The following is an 18855-nucleotide window of genomic DNA, read 5'->3' on the forward strand; positions in this document are numbered from 1 at the left end:
AAGTATGCAGGAACTTGCCCAAGTGACTCCAGACTCCATTTTGCTGTAATTTTCCATAGTAAGAACAAAGAAGTGTTCTTACACCTGGAAAAGACTATAAAAGGCTGATGCCTCATCTCCATCTTGTCTTCAATCCTGCTTCTTACCTCTGGAGGGACTTTGCTATGAACTGAAGCTCCGCACAAAGGACTGAATGACCCATCCCAGTGGGGGATGTACTCCAGAGACTTGATTTGAACCTGCAGTTACTCTATCACTGCTACAAGCCTGAACTAAGAACTTTGCCATTACTGTATGTAATTGATTCCATTTAACCAGTTCTAGCTCTCATCTATATCTTTTTCCTTTTATGAATAAACCTTTAGATTTGAGATTCTAAAGGATTGGCAACAGCGTGATTTGTGGGGAAGATGTGATGTGTATATTGACCTGGGTCTGGGGCTTGATTCTTTGGGATTGAGAGAACCTTTTTCCTTTATTGGGGTGTTGGTTTTCATAACCATTCGTCCCCAGGACGAGTAGCACTAGTGGTGATACTGGGAAACTGGAGTGTTTAAGGGAATTGCTTGTGTGACTTGTGGTTAGCCAGTGGGGGTGAGACCAAAGTCCTCTTTGGCTGGTTTGGTTTGCCTTAGAGGTGGAAAAACCCCAGCCTTGGGCTGTAACTGCCCTTTTTTAAGCGATTTGTCCTGAATTGGCACTCTCAGTTGGGTCCCGCCAGAACTGCATCGTCACAGCCTGCGATGGCCCCACGCTGCTGGGGATGAGGGAAGCCATGGTGGGCTTGGTACTAAAGCCTGAGCAGCAGGGATGGGGCCAAGCTTGGCACAGTGGGGAAGCAGGTGCAGGCAGGCTCTGTGCACTGCTGAGGGACAGCAGGGGGTGGTTTGGTTCCTCCTGCCCTATAGGAAGAGGCCAGGGCAGGCTCAGTGTGGGGGCTGCCATGGGAAGCCTCACAGGTGAGATCTGCCCCTCACGCCTCTGGAGGCAGCTCTGTGCATCGCTGCCCTGCTGCCACCATGGCACCAGGACTCCAAAAGTTAGTTGCAGATACAAAGGTTGGACGGAGCCCACATGGGGCTCCACCAGGGGGCGGGGCTCAGACTGGGCGGGAATTGGTTCAAGAGGGAGGGCGTTCAGTGTGAGAGAGAGGCTGAATCAGCTCGAGACTGAGGCGAGACTTCAGGTTAGAGGATGGTGGGCTCAACGGGGAGAAGCGGCACTAGGAGCTGCCCACAGCCAGTAGAGCCTTGCAGGAGGCCCCGCTACCCCGAGAACATCAGACTGGTTGGGACCAGATGAAACAAGCACCTCAGAGGCGGGGGGCTCGGACCAGGCTTCCACATGGCAGCATGAGAGGGACTGTGGCTTAGGCTGAAAGTGGTGCAGGCACTGCAAGGAGGCCGGATGGGAAGCAGCGACAGGCACTGCCTGAGAAAGAGGAGCGGGTGGCCGGGTTGTGAGGTGGCAGGAGGGGCAAAGGTGAGGCTGGAGCGCCGCGATGAGACGGCGGGAAGCAGCTGGCTCTGGCGGGAAGTCTGAGGCAGCGGTAGACGGAATGTGGGTTGTTTGGGAAACTGCAACATGGGGCAGGCAGAAGGCGCTGAGGAAGGAGCAATGCTGAGAGGGCAGTAGGAGGCTGGGGGCAAACCCACAGAAGGGGCACAAGCAGAGGGAAGGGTTGGGCTTGAGGCAGGAAGCACTGAGGTAACTCGAGGAGAGGGGTGAGAAGCATGTGACTGGGCACCAGAGGGCAGGGCTCCAGCCAGGCACAGAGAGGTCAGGGCATAAGGAAGGGTTCAAGTTCAGAAGGGAAATGCTGAGGTTGCACAAGGGGGTGAGGAACGTGATTTGAGGCAGCAGGATGGGCAAAGAGATGTGGTGGCACAAGTTGGTGTATGGGGCTTGAGCTGAGGCGGGAAAGGTCTGAGGTAGATCAACGAGGTAGGGGGAAGTGCTGAAGTGATCCCAGAGGAGTGGGTTTGGCACCTGGGCGGGAAAGGCTGAGGTGACGCCTGAGGAGGAGCTCGACGTCTGTGCGGGAAAGGCTGAGGTGGCAGCGGAAGAGGAGCTTGGCTCCTGGGAGGGAAAGGGTGAGGTGACAGCAGGGGAGGGGCTCAGAAATTAGGCAGGAGTAGCTGAAGTGACTCCGAAAGGAGTGGCAGGAGTTGGAGACTGGGTGGGAAAACCTGAGGTGACTCTCAAGGGGGAGTGTCAGAGTCTGGGCGGGAAAGGCTGAGGTGTCAGAGGAGGAGGAGTCCGACACTTGGGCGGGAAAAGCTGAGGGGGGATCAGAGTCTGGGCAGGAAACACTGAGGTGACTCTGAAGTGTGTACGAGGGGGACAGGTGTCAGAGCCAGGGGCGGGAAAGGCTGAGGTGACGCTAAAGGGTGTGTGTGTGTCACAGCCTGGGCGGGAAAAGCTGAGGTGGCAGAGGAGGAGGCGACTGACATTTGGGCGGGAAAAGCTGAGGGGAGGGGGGTCAGAGCCTGGGCAGGAAACGCTGAGGTGACTCTGAAGTGTGTAAGAAGGGGACAGGTGTCAGAGCCTAGGCGTGAAAGACTGTGGTGATTCTGAAGGGGGTAGTTGAGAGCCAGAGTGGGAAAGGCTGAGGTGATTCTGAAGGGGTGGATCGGAGCCTGGGCGGGAAAGGCTGAGGTGACACCTGAGGGAGGAGCTCGACGTCTGGGTGGGAAAGGCTGAGGTGGCAGTGGAAGAGAAGCCTGGCTCCTGGGAGGGAAAGGGTGAGGTGACAGCAGGGGAGGGGCTCAGAAATTAGGCAGGAGTAGCTGAAGTGACTCCGAAAGGAGTGGCAGGAGTTGGAGACTGGGTGGGAAAACCTGAGGTGACTCTCAAGGGGGAGTGTCAGAGTCTGGGCGGGAAAGGCTGACGTGTCAGAGGAGGAGGAGTCCGACACTTGGGCGGGAAAAGCTGAGGGGGGGTCAGAGTCTGGGCAGGAAACACTGAGGTGACTCTGAAGTGTGTACGAGGGGGACAGGTGTCAGAGACAGGGGCGGGAAAGGCTGAGGTGACGCTAAAGGGTGTGTGTGTGTCAGAGCCTGGGCGGGAAAAGCTGAGGTGGCAGAGGAGGAGGCGACTGACATTTGGGCGGGAAAAGCTGAGGGGGGGGTCAGAGCCTGGGCAGGAAACGCTGAGGTGACTCTGAAGTGTGTAAGAGGGGGACAGGTGTCAGAGCCTAGGCGTGAAAGACTGTGGTGATTCTGAAGGGGGTAGTTGAGAGCCAGAGTGGGAAAGGCTGAGGTGATTCTGAAGGGGTGGATCGGAGCCTGGGCGGGAAAGGCTGAGGTGACACCTGAGGGAGGAGCTCGACGTCTGGGTGGGAAAGGCTGAGGTGGCAGTGGAAGAGAAGCCTGGCTCCTGGGAGGGAAAGGGTGAGGTGACAGCAGGGGAGGGGCTCAGAAATTAGGCAGGAGTAGCTGACGTGACTTTGAAAGGAGGGGCAGGGGCTGGAGACTGAGCAGGAAAACCTGAGGTGACTCTCAAGGGAGAGTCTCAGAGTCTGGGAGGGAAAAGCTGAGGTGACGCTAAAGGGACGGGTGTTTCAGAGCCTGGGCGGGAAAAGCTGAGGTGGCAGAGGAGGAGGAGTCTGACACTTGGGCGGGAAAAGCTGAGGAGGCAGAGGAGGAGGAGTCCGATATTTGGCCGGGAAAAGCTGAGGGAGGGGGTCAGAGCCTGGGCAGGAAATGCTGAGGTGACTTTGCAGGGGGTGGGTCGGAGCCTGGTCGGGAAAGGCTGAGGTGACTCTTAAGGGGGTGGATCGGAGCCTGGGCGGGAAAGGCTGAGGTGACACCTGAGGACGAGCTCGACGTCTGGGCGGGAAAGGCTGAGGTGGCAGCGGAAGAGGAGCTTGGCTTCTGGGAGGGAAAGGGTGAGGTGACAGCAGGGGAGGGGCTCAGAAATTAGGCAGGACTAGCTGAAGTGACTCTGAAGGAGGGGCAGGGGTTGGAGACTGGGCGGGAAAACCTGAGGTGACTCTCAAGGGGGAGTGTCAGAGTCTGGGCGGGAAAGGCTGAGCTGACACTGAAGGGGGTGGTTCAGAGCCAGGGTGGGAAAGGCTGTGGTGATTTTGAAATGTGAGGGCTGTCAGAGCCTGGGCCTAAAAATCTGAGGTGACTCTTAAGGGGGTGGGTCGGAGCCTGAGCGGGAAAGCCTGAGGTGACACCTGAGGAGGAGCTCGACGTCTGGGTGGGAAAGGTTGAGGTGGCAGCGGAAGAGGAGCTCAGCTCCTGGGAGGGAAAGGGTGAGGTGACACCAGGGGAGGGGCTCAGAAATTAGGCAGGATGGGCTGAAGTGACTCTGAAGGGAGGGGCAGGGGTTGGAGACTGGGCAGGAAAACCTGAGGTGACTTTCAAGGGGGAGTGTCAGTCTGGGTGGAAAAAGCTGAGATGATGCTAAAGTGGGGGGGGTGTCAAAGCCTGGGTGGGAAAGGATGAGATGACTCTGAAGGAGGCGGAGGTCGGAGCCTGGGCGGGAAAAGCTGAGGTGTTAGAGGAGAAGGAGTCCGACACTTGGGTGGGAAAAGCTGAGGGGGGTTCAGAGCCTGGGCAGGAAATGCTGAGGTGACTCTTAAGGGGCGGGGCGGAACTTGGCCCGGAATGGCTGAGGTGATGCAGGAGAAGGAGCTCAGCATGAAAGATTTGGTACTTTTCTGACTCAGGAGGGGAAAATCCTTATCTGAGAGTTGTGGAGTTGTTGTAAAGGTGTCTGACTAACACATGCCTCTGTGCTCCCTCTCTCTGTTTCAGGCAGCTTTGAACACAAGTGGACAAGAAGAAAAGTTGAGGAATGTCAAGCCAAGGGGGAGAAAGAAGAGAAGTCACTGAAGATGGAGGCAAAGGAAAGGGACTCTGGGCACAGTAACCTGCCTGTAATCAGGCCTCCGGTTATCTAATTACACTGCATGGGGATCTTGAGCATTTTAATCCCTTGAACAGCGTGACCCCCCTGTAAGCAGAGTCCAGGTCTTATGCCTTTTCCCTTTCCTTTTGGAGGAGAGGAACATGGGTCAAGTTTAACATTGTGGGTCAAGTGACCTATTGCAATCAGCTCTCTTTCTGTTCTGGGAACTCCCCCTTTGTTTTGTATGTATGTGTAGGTGAATGAATGTGATACGAATGGGTGTGAACATATATATTTATATATTTATTTCTTTATTTTCAGTTCTTTCAGTTAAATCACTGCAGTGTTTTTTATTTATTCTCAGAATTGGAAAAAGAGCTCAATGTGTATTATTATATTTATCCTCCTCCTCCCCACAAAAGGAAAGAGTAAAAGCTCAGATAGCATGTTTTACTGCACAGGATAATCGCTCTCCATTTCTGATTTCTTTAGGTTCAGTTCCTATTAGTGGGCTGATGGCAAAGATTGACCTTTAATAAGGGTGATTTAGGTCAAAGGAAATACAGGATCTCCTAGTACCAGGGCAACTTCACCACTATCTATCGAGGGTTTTGGTCTCTCCCCTTCATTATTTTGACACCATGCCACATCAGCAGGTTAATAGGAGTCATGATTTTCTAATTACGGGAGAGACTAAATCTATCTGTCTTCTGGGAGATATCGATCTCTGTGGAAACCTAAGAAGACTGACCGCCCTGTAAGCTGGGTCTCAGTCTGTGCCATTGTGTCCTTGGACATTCTGTTCTGTTATCTGGCTAGTGTGAATGACTGCCTGTAATCAGGGTGCCAGTCACCTCCCCCTAAATGTGGAGGGCCACTGAGCTCTTTTTTTAATTGAATAATGTGACCGCCTGTAACTCGGGTCCGGGTCTCTGCCCTCTTGCTCATTTGGCTTTACGCCGTCCTCTGCCCCATTAGTCAGCGTGACAACCCTGTACATAGGATCCATGTCACAAGGCTCTCCTGAATGGGACATATCGAGCTCTTTGGTACTTTCACAGCTGGACCTTCCTGTAATTCAGGTTATGGTCTCTCCTCTTTGGCTAATGCCAGTGACCACCCTGTAATGAGGGGACAGGTTGCATCTCGCTTTTGAAATCTGGGGGATTAGAATCATTTCCGTAACATGGGCAGCTTGACCTCCCTGTAACTAGGGTTTGCGTCTCTGAGGCCCTTTGACTCTCTTGGCCTCGTGCTGTCTTTACAGCCTGCTGCGAAGGACCGCCCTGTCATCAGGGATCGGGTCTTTGCTCTCTAGTCTCTTGGCACTAGGCCAAATGCAGCCACTGCCCTGAATGAGCGCTCTGTAAACAGGGTACAGGTCTCATCAGCTACTATTTATGGTGCCTCCATAAAACTGTGTCCAGAGTTCCGGCCCTTCAAGCAGCGCTTCCAACTTGCCTGGAATTCTGCAGCCAAGTCTCCCGCATTTTACTCCCTTCTTGGACTCTTGGAGACCTGACATGCTATTGGTGGTAAGTTGCAAAAGGAAGTGTCCTGTGGAGCTTTTGGACTAAGTCATTCCAGGCAGTACACCTTGTCCCATTGCTTTGGGAACACATGTCAATTAATTCCTTACTGCCCTTCATCATTTATTTCCTCTTGATTTTGGATGGAGACTGCCTGGGGAAATAATTGTCAAGGGGAAATCTGGAGATTGTGGCTTTACAGGAGGATGGGTCCAGGACTTTTCTCAGTCAGTACAGCTTGGGAGGAGGGGAAAATGCATGTGGACGTAAGGACCACAAAGAACTGTCTTGAACCTATATCTCCAGACTGTTTTCAGATGCGGAAAAAACACTGTATCAGTAACTGACATTGAGTTTCCGTGCCAGAGGTGGCGCTGACGAAAGGGGATCTCACTTACACATGCCTTGTGCTCCCTCTCTCTGTTTCAGGCACCATGAAGCACAAGTGGAGAAGAAAGAAGTGTCAGGAATGCCATACACAGAGAAGAAAAGAAGATGGAGGAAAAGGAAAGGAACTCTGGGCACAGTACTCTCCCTCAGATCAGCCTCAGGTCATGTAATTAGACTGTATGGAAATCTCGAGCCTTTTAATACCTGTAGCAGCGTGACCGCCCTGTAAGCTGGGTCCCGGTCTGTGCCATTGTGTATTTGGACATTCTGCTCCGTGATCTGGCTAGTGTGAGTGACTGCCCTGTAATCAGGGTGCCAGTCACCTCCCCCTAAATGTGGACAGGCATTGAGCTCTTTCTTTAATTAAGCAATGTGACCGCCCTGTAACTAGGGTCCGAGTCTCTGCCCACTTGCTCATTTGGCATTACGCCGTGCTCTGCCCCACTAGTCAGCGTGACAACCCTGTAATTAGGGTCCATGTCACAAGTCTTACTAGAATGGGACATATCGAGCTCTTTGGTACTTTCACAGCTGGACCTTCCTGTAATTCAGGTTATGGTCTCTCCTCTTTGGCTAATGCCAGTGACCACCCTGTAATGAGGGGACAGGTTGCATCTCGCTTTTGAAATCTGGGGGATTAGAATCATTTCCATAACATGGGCAGCTTGACCTCCCACTAACTAGGGTTTGCGTCATCGTGGCCCTTTGGGTCTCCGTTAGCTGGTTAGTGGGAGAGACTGCCCTGTAATCAGGGTGCCAGTCACCTCCCCCTAAATGTGGAGGGGCACTGAGCTCTTTGTTAAACTGAGCAATGTGACCGCACTGTAACTAGGGCCCGGGTCTCTGCCCACTTGCTCATTTGGCTTTATGCCGTGCTCTGCCCCATTAGTCAGCGTGACAACCCTGTAATTAGGGTCCATGTCACAAGTCTCACTAGAATGGGACATATCGAGCTCTTTGGTACTTTCACAGCTTGACCTTCCTGTAATTCAGGTTATGGTCTCTCCTCTTTGGCTAATGCCAGCGACCACCCTGTACTGAGGGGACAGGTTGCATCTCGCTTTTGAAATCTGGGGGATTAGAATCATTTCCGTAACATGGGCAGCTTGACCTCCCTGTAACTAGGGTTTGCGTCTCTGAGGCCCTTTGACTCTCTTGGCCTCGTGCTGTCTTTACAGCCTGCTGCGAAGGACCGCCCTGTCATCGGGGATCGGGTCTTTGCTCTCTAGTCTCTTGGCACTAGGCCAAATGCAGCCACTGCCCTGAATGAGCACCCTGTAAACAGGGTACAGATCTCATGAGCTACTATTTATGGTGCCTCCATAAAACTGTGTCCAGAGTTACGGCCCTTCAAGCAGCGCTTCCAACTTGCCTGGAATTCTGCAGCCAAGTCTCCCGCTTTTTACTCCCTTCTTGGACTCTTGGAGACCTGACATGCTATTGGTGGTAAGTTGCAAAAGGAAGTGTCCTGTGGCGCTTTTGGACTAAGTCATTCCAGGCAGTACACCTTGTCCCATTGCTTTGGGAACACATGTCAATTAATTCCTTACTGCCCTTCATCATTTATTTCCTCTTGATTTTGGATGGAGACTGCCTGGGGAAATAATTGTCAAGGGGAAATCTGGAGATTGTGGCTTTACAGGAGGATGGGTCCAGGACTTTTCTCAGCCAGTGCAGCTTGGGAGGAGGGGGAAATGCATGTGGAAGTAAGGACCACAAAGAACTGTCCTGAACCTATATCTCCAGACTGTTTTCAGATGCGGAAAAAACACTGTATCAGTAACTGACATTGAGTTTCCGTGCCGGAGGTGGCGCTGTCGAAAGGGGATCTCACTTACACACGCCTTGTGCTCCCTCTCTCTGTTTCAGGCACCATGAAGCACAAGTGGAGAAGAAAGAAGTGTCAGGAATGCCATACACAGAGAAGAAAAGAAGATGCAGGAAAAGGAAAGGAACTCTGGGCACAGTACTCTCCCTCAGATCAGCCTCAGGTCATGTAATTAGACTGTATGGGAATCTCGAGCCTTTTAATACCTGGAGCAGCGTGACCGCCCTGTAAGCTGGGTCCCGGTCTGTGCCATTGTGTATTTGGAAATTCTGCTCCGTGATCTGGCTAGTGTGAGTGACTGCCCTGTAATCAGGGTGCCAGTCACCTCCCCCTAAATGTGGACGGGCATTGAGCTCTTTCTTTAATTAAGCAATGTGACCGCCTTGTAACTAGGGTCCGAGTCTCTGCCCACTTGCTCATTTGGCATTACGCCGTGCTCTGCCCCACTAGTCAGCGTGACAACCCTGTAAATAGGGTCCATGTCACAAGGCTCTCCTGAATGGGACATATCGAGCTCTTTGGTACTTTCACAGCTGGACCTTCCTGTAATTCAGGTTATGGTCTCTCCTCTTTGGCTAATGCCAGTGACCACCCTGTAATGAGGGGACAGGTTGCATCTCGCTTTTGAAATCTGGGGGATTAGAATCATTTCCATAACATGGGCAGCTTGACCTCCCACTAACTAGGGTTTGCGTCATCGTGGCCCTTTGGGTCTCCGTTAGCTGGTTAGTGGGAGAGACTGCCCTGTAATCAGGGTGCCAGTCACCTCCCCCTAAATGTGGAGGGGCACTGAGCTCTTTGTTAAACTGAGCAATGTGACCACCCTGTAACTAGGGCCCGGGTCTCTGCCCACTTGCTCATTTGGCTTTATGCCGTGCTCTGCCCCATTAGTCAGCGTGACAACCCTGTAATTAGGGTCCATGTTACAAGACTCACTGGAATGGGACATATCGAGCTCTTTGGTACTTTCACAGCTTGACCTTCCTGTAATTCAGGTTATGGTCTCTCCTCTTTGGCTAATGCCAGCGACCACCCTGTACTGAGGGGACAGGTTGCATCTCGCTTTTGAAATCTGGGGGATTAGAATCATTTCCGTAATATGGGCAGCTTGACCTCCCTGTAACTAGGGTTTGCGTCTCTGAGGCCCTTTGACTCTCTTGGCCTCGTGCTGTCTTTACAGCCTGCTGCGAAGGACCGCCCTGTCATCAGGGATCGGGTCTTTGCTCCCTAGTCTCTTGGCACTAGGCCAAATGCAGCCACTGCCCTGAATGACCGCCCTGTAAACAGGGTACAGGTCTCATCAGCTACTATTTATGGTGCCTCCATAAAACTGTGTCCAGAGTTCCGGCCCTTCAAGCAGCGCTTCCAACTTGCCTGGAATTCTGCAGCCAAGTCTCCCGCTTTTTACTCCCTTCTTGGACTCTTGGAGACCTGACATGCTATTGGTGGTAAATTGCAAAAGGAAGTGTCCTGTGGCGCTTTTGGACTAAGTCATTCCAGGCAGTACACCTTGTCCCATTGCTTTGGGAACACATGTCAATTAATTCCTTACTGCCCTTCATCATTTATTTCCTCTTGATTTTGGATGGAGACTGCCTGGGGAAATAATTGTCAAAGGGAAATCTGGAGATTGTGGCTTTACAGGAGGATGGGTCCAGGACTTTTCTCAGCCAGTGCAGCTTGGGAGGAGGGGGAAATGCATGTGGAAGTAAGGACCAGAAAGAACTGTCTTGAACCTATATCTCCAGACTGTTTTCAGATGCGGAAAAGAACATGGTATCAGTAATTGACATTGAGTTTCCGTGCCGGAGGTGGCGCTGTCGAAAGGGGATCTCACTTACACACGCCTTGTGCTCCCTCTCTCTGTTTCAGGCACCATGAAGCAAAAGTGGAGAAGAGAGAAGTGTCAGGAATGCCATACACAGAGGAGAAAAGAAGATGGAGGAAAAGGAAAGGAACTCTGGGCACAGTGCCCTCCCTCAAATCAGCCTCAGGTCATGTAATTAGACGGTATGGGAATCTCGAGCCTTCTAATACCTTGAGCAGCCTGACCGCCCTGTAAGCTGGGACTCGGTCTGTGCCATTGTGTATTTGGACATTCTGCTCCGTGATCTGGCTAGTGTGAGTGACTGCCCTGTAATCAGGGTGCCAGTCACCTCCCCCTAAATGTGGACAGGCATTGAGCTCTTTCTTTAATTAAGCAATGTGACCGCCCTGTAACTAGGGTCCGAGTCTCTGCCCACTTGCTCATTTGGCATTACGCCGTGCTCTGCCCCACTAGTCAGCGTGACAACCCTGTAAATAGGGTCCATGTCACAAGGCTCTCCTGAATGGGACATATCGAGCTCTTTGGTACTTTCACAGCTGGACCTTCCTGTAATTCAGGTTATGGTCTCTCCTCTTTGGCTAATGCCAGTGACCACCCTGTAATGAGGGGACAGGTTGCATCTCGCTTTTGAAATCTGGGGGATTAGAATCATTTCCATAACATGGGCAGCTTGACCTCCCACTAACTAGGGTTTGCGTCATCGTGGCCCTTTGGGTCTCCGTTAGCTGGTTAGTGGGAGAGACTGCCCTGTAATCAGGGTGCCAGTCACCTCCCCCTAAATGTGGAGGGGCACTGAGCTCTTTGTTAAACTGAGCAATGTGACCACCCTGTAACTAGGACCCGGGTCTCTGCCCACTTGCTCATTTGGCTTTATGCCGTGCTCTGCCCCATTAGTCAGCGTGACAACCCTGTAATTAGGGTCCATGTTACAAGACTCACTAGAATGGGACATATCGAGCTCTTTGGTACTTTCACAGATTGACCTTCCTGTAATTCAGGTTATGGTCTCTCCTCTTTGGCTAATGCCAGCGACCACCCTGTACTGAGGGGACAGGTTGCATCTCGCTTTTGAAATCTGGGGGATTAGAATCATTTCCGTAACATGGGCAGCTTGACCTCCCTGTAACTAGGGTTTGCGTCTCTGAGGCCCTTTGACTCTCTTGGCCTCGTGCTGTCTTTACAGCCTGCTGCGAAGGACCGCCCTGTCATCAGGGATCGGGTCTTTGCCCTCTAGTCTCTAGGCACTAGGCCAAATGCAGCCACTGCCCTGAATGAGCACCCTGTAAACAGGGTACAGGTCTCATCAGCTACTATTTATGGTGCCTCCATAAAACTGTGTCCAGAGTTCCGGCCCTTCAAGCAGCGCTTGCAACGTGCCTGGAATTCTGCAGCCAAGTCTCCCGCTTTTTACTCCCTTCTTGGACTCTTGGAGACCTGACATGCTATTGGTGGTAAGTTGCAAAAGGAAGTGTCCTGTGGCGCTTTTGGACTAAGTCATTCCAGGCAGTACACCTTGTCCCATTGCTTTGGGAACACATGTCAATTAATTCCTTACTGCCCTTCATCATTTATTTCCTCTTGATTTTGGATGGAGACTGCCTGGGGAAATAATTGTCAAAGGGAAATCTGGAGATTGTGGCTTTACAGGAGGATGGGTCCAGGACTTTTCTCAGCCAGTGCAGCTTGGGAGGAGGGGGAAATGCATGTGGAAGTAAGGACCAGAAAGAACTGTCTTGAACCTATATCTCCAGACTGTTTTCAGATGCGGAAAAAACACTGTATCAGTAACTGACATTGAGTTTCCGTGCCGGAGGTTGCGCTGTCGAAAGGGGATCTCACTTACACACGCCTTGTGCTCCCTCTCTCTGTTTCAGGCACCAGGAAGCACAAGTGGAGAAGAAAGAAGTGTCAGGAATGCCATACACAAAGAAGAAAAGAAGATGGAGGAAAAGGAAAGGAACTCTGGGCACAGTCCCCTCCCTCAAATCAGCCTCAGGTCATGTAATTAGACGGTATGGGAATCTCGAGCCTTTTAATACCTTGAGCAGCGTGACCGCCTTGTAAGCTGGGTCCCGGTCTATGCCATTGTGTATTTGGACATTCTGCTCCGTGATCTGGCTAGTGTGAGTGACTGCCCTGTAATCAGGGTGCCAGTCACCTCCCCCTAAATGTGGACGGGCATTGAGCTCTTTCTTTAATTAAGCAATGTGACCGCCCTGTAACTAGGGTCCGAGTCTCTGCCCACTTGCTCATTTGGCATTACGCCGTGCTCTGCCCAACTAGTCAGCGTGACAACCCTGTAAATAGGGTCCATGTCACAAGGCTCTCCTGAATGGGACATATCGAGCTCTTTGGTACTTTCACAGCTGGACCTTCCTGTAATTCAGGTTATGGTCTCTCCTCTTTGGCTAATGCCAGCGACCACCCTGTAATGAGGGGACAGGTTGCATCTCGCTTTTGAAATCTGGGGGATTAGAATCATTTCCATAACATGGGCAGCTTGACCTCCCACTAACTAGGGTTTGCATCTCCGTGGCCCTTTGGGTCTCCGTTAGCTGGTTAGTGGGAGAGACTGCCCTGTAATCAGGGTGCCAGTCACCTCCCCCTAAATGTGGAGGGGCACTGAGCTCTTTGTTAAACTGAGCAATGTGACCACCCTGTAACTAGGGCCCGGGTCTCTGCCCACTTGCTCATTTGGCTTTATGCCGTGCTCTGCCCCATTAGTCAGCGTGACAACCCTGTAATTAGGGTCCATGTTACAAGACTCACTAGAATGGGACATATCAAGCTCTTTGGTACTTTCGTAGCTTCACCTTCCTGTAATTCAGGTTATGGTCTCTCCTCTTTGGCTAATGCCAGCGACCACCCTGTACTGAGGGGACAGGTTGCATCTCGCTTTTGAAATCTGGGGGATTAGAATCATTTCCGTAACATGGGCAGCTTGACCTCCCTGTAACTAGGGTTTGCGTCTCTGAGGCCCTTTGACTCTCTTGGCCTCGTGCTGTCTTTACAGCCTGCTGCGAAGGACCGCCCTGTCATCAGGGATCGGGTCTTTGCCCTCTAGTCTCTTGGCACTAGGCCAAATGCAGCCACTGCCCTGAATGAGCACCCTGTAAACAGGGTACAGGTCTCATCAGCTACTATTTATGGTGCCTCCATAAAACTGTGTCCAGAGTTCCGGCCCTTCAAGCAGCACTTCCAACTTGCCTGGAATTCTGCAGCCAAGTCTCCCGCTTTTTACTCCCTTCTTGGACTCTTGGAGACCTGACATGCTATTGGTGGTAAGTTGCAAAAGGAAGTGTCCTGTGGCGCTTTTGGACTAAGTCATTCCAGGCAGTACACCTTGTCCCATTGCTTTGGGAACACATGTCAATTAATTCCTTACTGCCCTTCATCATTTATTTCCTCTTGATTTTGGATGGAGACTGCCTGGGGAAATAATTGTCAAAGGGAAATCTGGAGATTGTGGCTTTACAGGAGGATGGGTCCAGGACTTTTCTCAGCCAGTGCAGCTTGGGAGGAGGGGGAAATGCATGTGGAAGTAAGGACCAGAAAGAACTGTCTTGAACCTATATCTCCAGACTGTTTTCAGATGCGGAAAAAACACTGTATCAGTAACTGACATTGAGTTTCCGTGCCGGAGGTTGCGCTGTCGAAAGGGGATCTCACTTACACACGCCTTGTGCTCCCTCTCTCTGTTTCAGGCACCAGGAAGCACAAGTGGAGAAGAAAGAAGTGTCAGGAATGCCATACACAAAGAAGAAAAGAAGATGGAGGAAAAGGAAAGGAACTCTGGGCACAGTAACCTCCCTCAAATCAGGCCTCAGGTCATGTAATTAGACTGTATGGGAATCTCGAGCCTTTTAATACCTTGAGCAGCGTGACCGCCCTGTAAGCTGGGTCCCGGTCTATGCCATTGTGTATTTGGACATTCTGCTCCGTGATCTGGCTAGTGTGAGTGACTGCCCTGTAATCAGGGTGCCAGTCACCTCCCCCTAAATGTGGACGGGCATTGAGCTCTTTCTTTAATTAAGCAATGTGACCGCCCTGTAACTAGGGTCCGAGTCTCTGCCCACTTGCTCATTTGGCATTACGCCGTGCTCTGCCCAACTAGTCAGCGTGACAACCCTGTAAATAGGGTCCATGTCACAAGGCTCTCCTGAATGGGACATATCGAGCTCTTTGGTACTTTCACAGCTGGACCTTCCTGTAATTCAGGTTATGGTCTCTCCTCTTTGGCTAATGCCAGCGACCACCCTGTAATGAGGGGACAGGTTGCATCTCGCTTTTGAAATCTGGGGGATTAGAATCATTTCCATAACATGGGCAGCTTGACCTCCCACTAACTAGGGTTTGCATCTCCGTGGCCCTTTGGGTCTCCGTTAGCTGGTTAGTGGGAGAGACTGCCCTGTAATCAGGGTGCCAGTCACCTCCCCCTAAATGTGGAGGGGCACTGAGCTCTTTGTTAAACTGAGCAATGTGACCACCCTGTAACTAGGGCCCGGGTCTCTGCCCACTTGCTCATTTGGCTTTATGCCGTGCTCTGCCCCATTAGTCAGCGTGACAACCCTGTAATTAGGGTCCATGTTACAAGACTCACTAGAATGGGACATATCAAGCTCTTTGGTACTTTCGTAGCTTCACCTTCCTGTAATTCAGGTTATGGTCTCTCCTCTTTGGCTAATGCCAGCGACCACCCTGTAATGAGGGGACCGGTTGCATCTCGCTTTTGAAATCTGGGGGATTAGAATCATTTCCGTAACATGGGCAGCTTGACCTCCCTGTAACTAGGGTTTGCGTCTCCGAGGCCCTTTGGCTCTCTTGGCCTCGTGCTGTCTTTACAGCCTGCTGCGAAGGACCGCCCTGTCATCAGGGATCGGGTCTTTGCTCTCTAGTCTCTTGGCACTAGGCCAAATGCAGCCACTGCCCTGAATGAGCACCCTGTAAACAGGGTACAGGTCTCATCAGCTACTATTTATGGTGCCCCCATAAAACTGTGTCCAGAGTTCCGGCCTTTCAAGCAGCGCTTCCAACATGCCTGGAATTCTGCAGCCAAGTCTCCCGCTTTCTACTCCCTTCTTGGACTCTTGGACAGCTGACATGCTATTGGTGGTAAGTTGCAAAAGGAAGTGTCCTGTAGTGCTTTTGGACTAAGTCATTCCAGGCAGTACACCTTGTCCCATTGCTTTAGGAACACATGTCAATTAATTCCTTACTGCCCTTCATCATTTATTTCCTCTTGATTTTGGATGGAGACTGCCTGGTGAAATAATTGTCAAGGGGAAATCTGGAGATTGTGGCTTTAGAGGATGGGTCCAGGACTTTTCTCAGCCAGTGCAGCTTGGGAGGAGGGGGAAATGCATGTGGAAGTAAGGACCACAAAGGACTGTCTTGGACCTATATCTCCAGACTGTTTTCAGATGCAGAAAAGAACACTGTATCAGTAACTGGCACTTTAGTTTCCGTGCTGGAAGCGGCGTTGTCGAAAGGGGATCTCACTTACACACGCCTTGTGCTCCCTCTCTCTGTTTCAGGCATCTTGAAGCACAAGTGGAGAAGAAGCAAGTGTCAGTACTAAGGCATAACTGTGAATCTGAAATTCAGAGATCTTCAATATACAAGTTCTATAGAATGATTGCTTCCTATTATTATTAAGTCATTATTTCCTACTGGATGTGCAAAGATGTGACTGAAGGGAAGGCATACATTTGTATTCTCCACTCACCCACAATTCTGTCCCCCAAACTCCTCAAAAAAAGTTAAGGTTCACAAAATTAACATTTACTCCAGGTAACGCCTAACTTGTGTATTTCTCACACATTTCTATAAAGGAACCAAACAAAACTAAATGTTCTGGCATCTGGCAGTTACTTCCTGCACTTCACAACTTTCAAACACCTACTCTACTTAAACGGTCTCACCAACCAAAGTGTACCACACAATCAATATTAACTTTGCACCTATTGTGTCAGAAGTTAGAGTGTTTTTAGTAGTTGTGTCCATTGGTGGACATGGCAATAGTGGTGTTTTAATAGTCTTTTATGCTTATTGAATTCAGAGGATGATGATGTGGATGTTTTAGGTAGGTATTTTTCTGTTAAGTCTTGGTATTTGGGTAGAGGTGCAGTATTTTGTGATTATGACTGTTTTTCTTGTATTGGTTTAGTGTGAATTGTTGGCAATTTTAGATGTTTTTGTATACGTACATAAGTAGATGTATTTAGAGGGCAAAGCTGAAGTTGCCTGTTTGGTGCAATTTGACTGGTGTGAAAGTTAATTTCGGGTAGGTGTTTGAAAGCCCTGAGCTTTGAATTTGTAGCTCAACAGGGATGCAAGACCCACCTGGCTACCTCAATTCTTACTTTCATTCCTAATTCCAAAATCTTGGATGAAGCTGACCATATAAAGAAGAATAAAGATATCTCCAGAGACTTTCAAGAGGGTAGCATGTATGCAGCTTAGGGGATCCCTTAAACCTTATTGAGCTTTTCAAAGCGCAATAATTGTGGAAAACTTCTACTTCTGCCACTTAAGTGTTGAACAATAACCTGTATTAAAGGATTTACACTGGTAGTTAATTCTGTTCTGTATAAAGATGATTTAGCTAAAATAACCACTTTATGATGTGTGAAATGAATTAACTAGGTCTGATTATACCTATTTGATAAAAGTTGGACTACTCCATATTAAATGCATGGATTGAACTTTGATTGTCATATCACATTGCTTTGCTTTCTGTAACTTCTTATTTATGAATGCATTTATTACTATTTATGTAATTCAATTAATAAAATGTATACATTCAGGTATAGTCTCAATTTTTTCTGTGGCTAAACAAAAAGGAATCTGGTAAACTTGTGAAGAATTTTGGTATTGTTACATTTAATTTAATTAACATCTTTTTACCCTTTTCATGCGGTCCTTGGAAGTAAGTACCGTATAGTGGTGCAAGTTTGATTTTTCTCTTGGATCCCGCGTTTTGGGAAGACTGCAGTGTGATCTTGAGGATGAAGATCTCACTGCCACTTAGGTGCATAAGGTTGCCCTCCTAGAGCTTTAAGGTGCACAGGGATAGCCTTTGTTTGGTCCCTTCACTGTTCATGGGCTTATAGATTGTTTGAGATCTGCAGGCCCTAGAGCTCACTTCCTGAGCACAATATATGATTGTGGCTATGATAAGATTGGCCTAAAACTAGCAAGGTCCCCTGGTTTCTGCACCTTTCCCGTTCAGAAATTTTGTAAAAAGTAGATTAATGTAATATTTTTATATTTAATTTAATGTCAAGTTTCTCGGAAATTTACTTTTACGGTGCACTAAATTTTCAATATGCTAATACATGTGAGGTAGTGTGGTCTAGTGGTTGAAAGCACTGGCCTGGGATTCAGGTGACCTGGTTTCTATTGCTGGCTCTGCTGCTGGGTCACTGGCTGTCCTTGGGTCACTTGGTTGTCACTTCACCTCCCTGTGCCAGTGTCCCCCTCCAATTGAAAAAAAAAAAGGGGGGGGGAGAGATGATTGTACTGACCTCATTTGTAAAGTGTTTTGAGATCTACTGAAGAAAAGCACTAAACAGAATTTTTACTAAAAATGAGATGCTATAGGGGTGGGAGAGAACTAGAGATTAACTTTGGTAGGGTGCATGAAGATATAATTCACTATGTAGGCATTAATTTTGCTAATGCTGTGAAGAAAACTGTATTGTGAATAATGAATTGAAACAGCCTCTCTCTCTTTGCATTTGTTAATTCATTTCTCCCATACCAGATGCTTTTTGTTCCATTGAAATGTGCATGGGGATGTGCTTTCTATTTATTACCCTTGCCCTACGATTTATTATTCAAAGGTGGGCAACTTAGAAAGCAAATACTCAATATTAGGTGATTGTTCACCTGGTGTAGAAAAAGCAGGTGAACAAAGTCTAAGTGTGCAGCAGCTGCAGTTACACTAGGGCAGGCCTGCACAACTCGTAAAGCGGAGAGAGCCATATTACTCCAAAGAAAACAGCTGAGGGCCAACCCCCCCCAGTGCTGCCAAGCCCCCCCAAAACACAACACTCCCCCAGTGCTGCCCAGCCTCCCTGAAATACTCCCCCCCCAGCACCGCCCGCCCAACGGAAACAAACCCTCCTTCCCCAGTACTGCCCCACTGAAACAGTGGTATTGAACCTTGCTAATATGTTAAAAGGTTTAAAACAAATAAAAGGAAGTTCTTCTTCACGCAGCGCACAGTCAACTTGTGGAACTCCTTACCTGAGGAGGTTGTGAAGGCTAGGACTATAACAATGTTTAAAAGGGAACTGGATAAATTCATGGTGGCTAAGTCCATAAATGGCTATTAGCCAGGATGGGTAAGAATGGTGTCCCTAGCCTCTGTTCGGCAGAGGATGGAGATGGATGGCAGGAGAGAAATCACTTGATCA

At 49.7% G+C, this 18855-nt stretch overlaps 1 protein-coding gene and 1 long non-coding RNA gene across 7 annotated transcripts in view; one reads left to right on the top strand and one right to left on the bottom strand.

Moving 5' to 3' along the window:
- RAP1GDS1 (Rap1 GTPase-GDP dissociation stimulator 1) overlaps nucleotides 1–18855 on the bottom strand; it is a 178118-nt gene that overhangs the window by 70339 nt on the left and 88924 nt on the right. The gene's annotated exons all lie outside the window — the stretch shown is intronic.
- On the top strand, nucleotides 1115–17183 carry LOC120406084. Of its 4 annotated transcripts, none has more exons than XR_005599080.1 (6): nucleotides 1115–1186; nucleotides 4767–6395; nucleotides 6819–8225; nucleotides 8649–10055; nucleotides 10480–11886; nucleotides 12310–12407. It is a non-coding gene; the product is annotated as an uncharacterized LOC120406084 (long non-coding RNA). The 4 variants fall into 4 exon arrangements; XR_005599082.1 differs by lacking the exons at nucleotides 1115–1186; nucleotides 12310–12407 and adding exons at nucleotides 1211–1482; nucleotides 15970–17183; XR_005599079.1 differs by lacking the exon at nucleotides 1115–1186 and adding an exon at nucleotides 1211–1482.

The sequence above is a fragment of the Mauremys reevesii genome, linkage group 5 (genome assembly GCF_016161935.1).
Source record: "Mauremys reevesii isolate NIE-2019 linkage group 5, ASM1616193v1, whole genome shotgun sequence".
In the NCBI taxonomy this organism is placed as follows: Eukaryota; Metazoa; Chordata; order Testudines; family Geoemydidae; genus Mauremys; species Mauremys reevesii.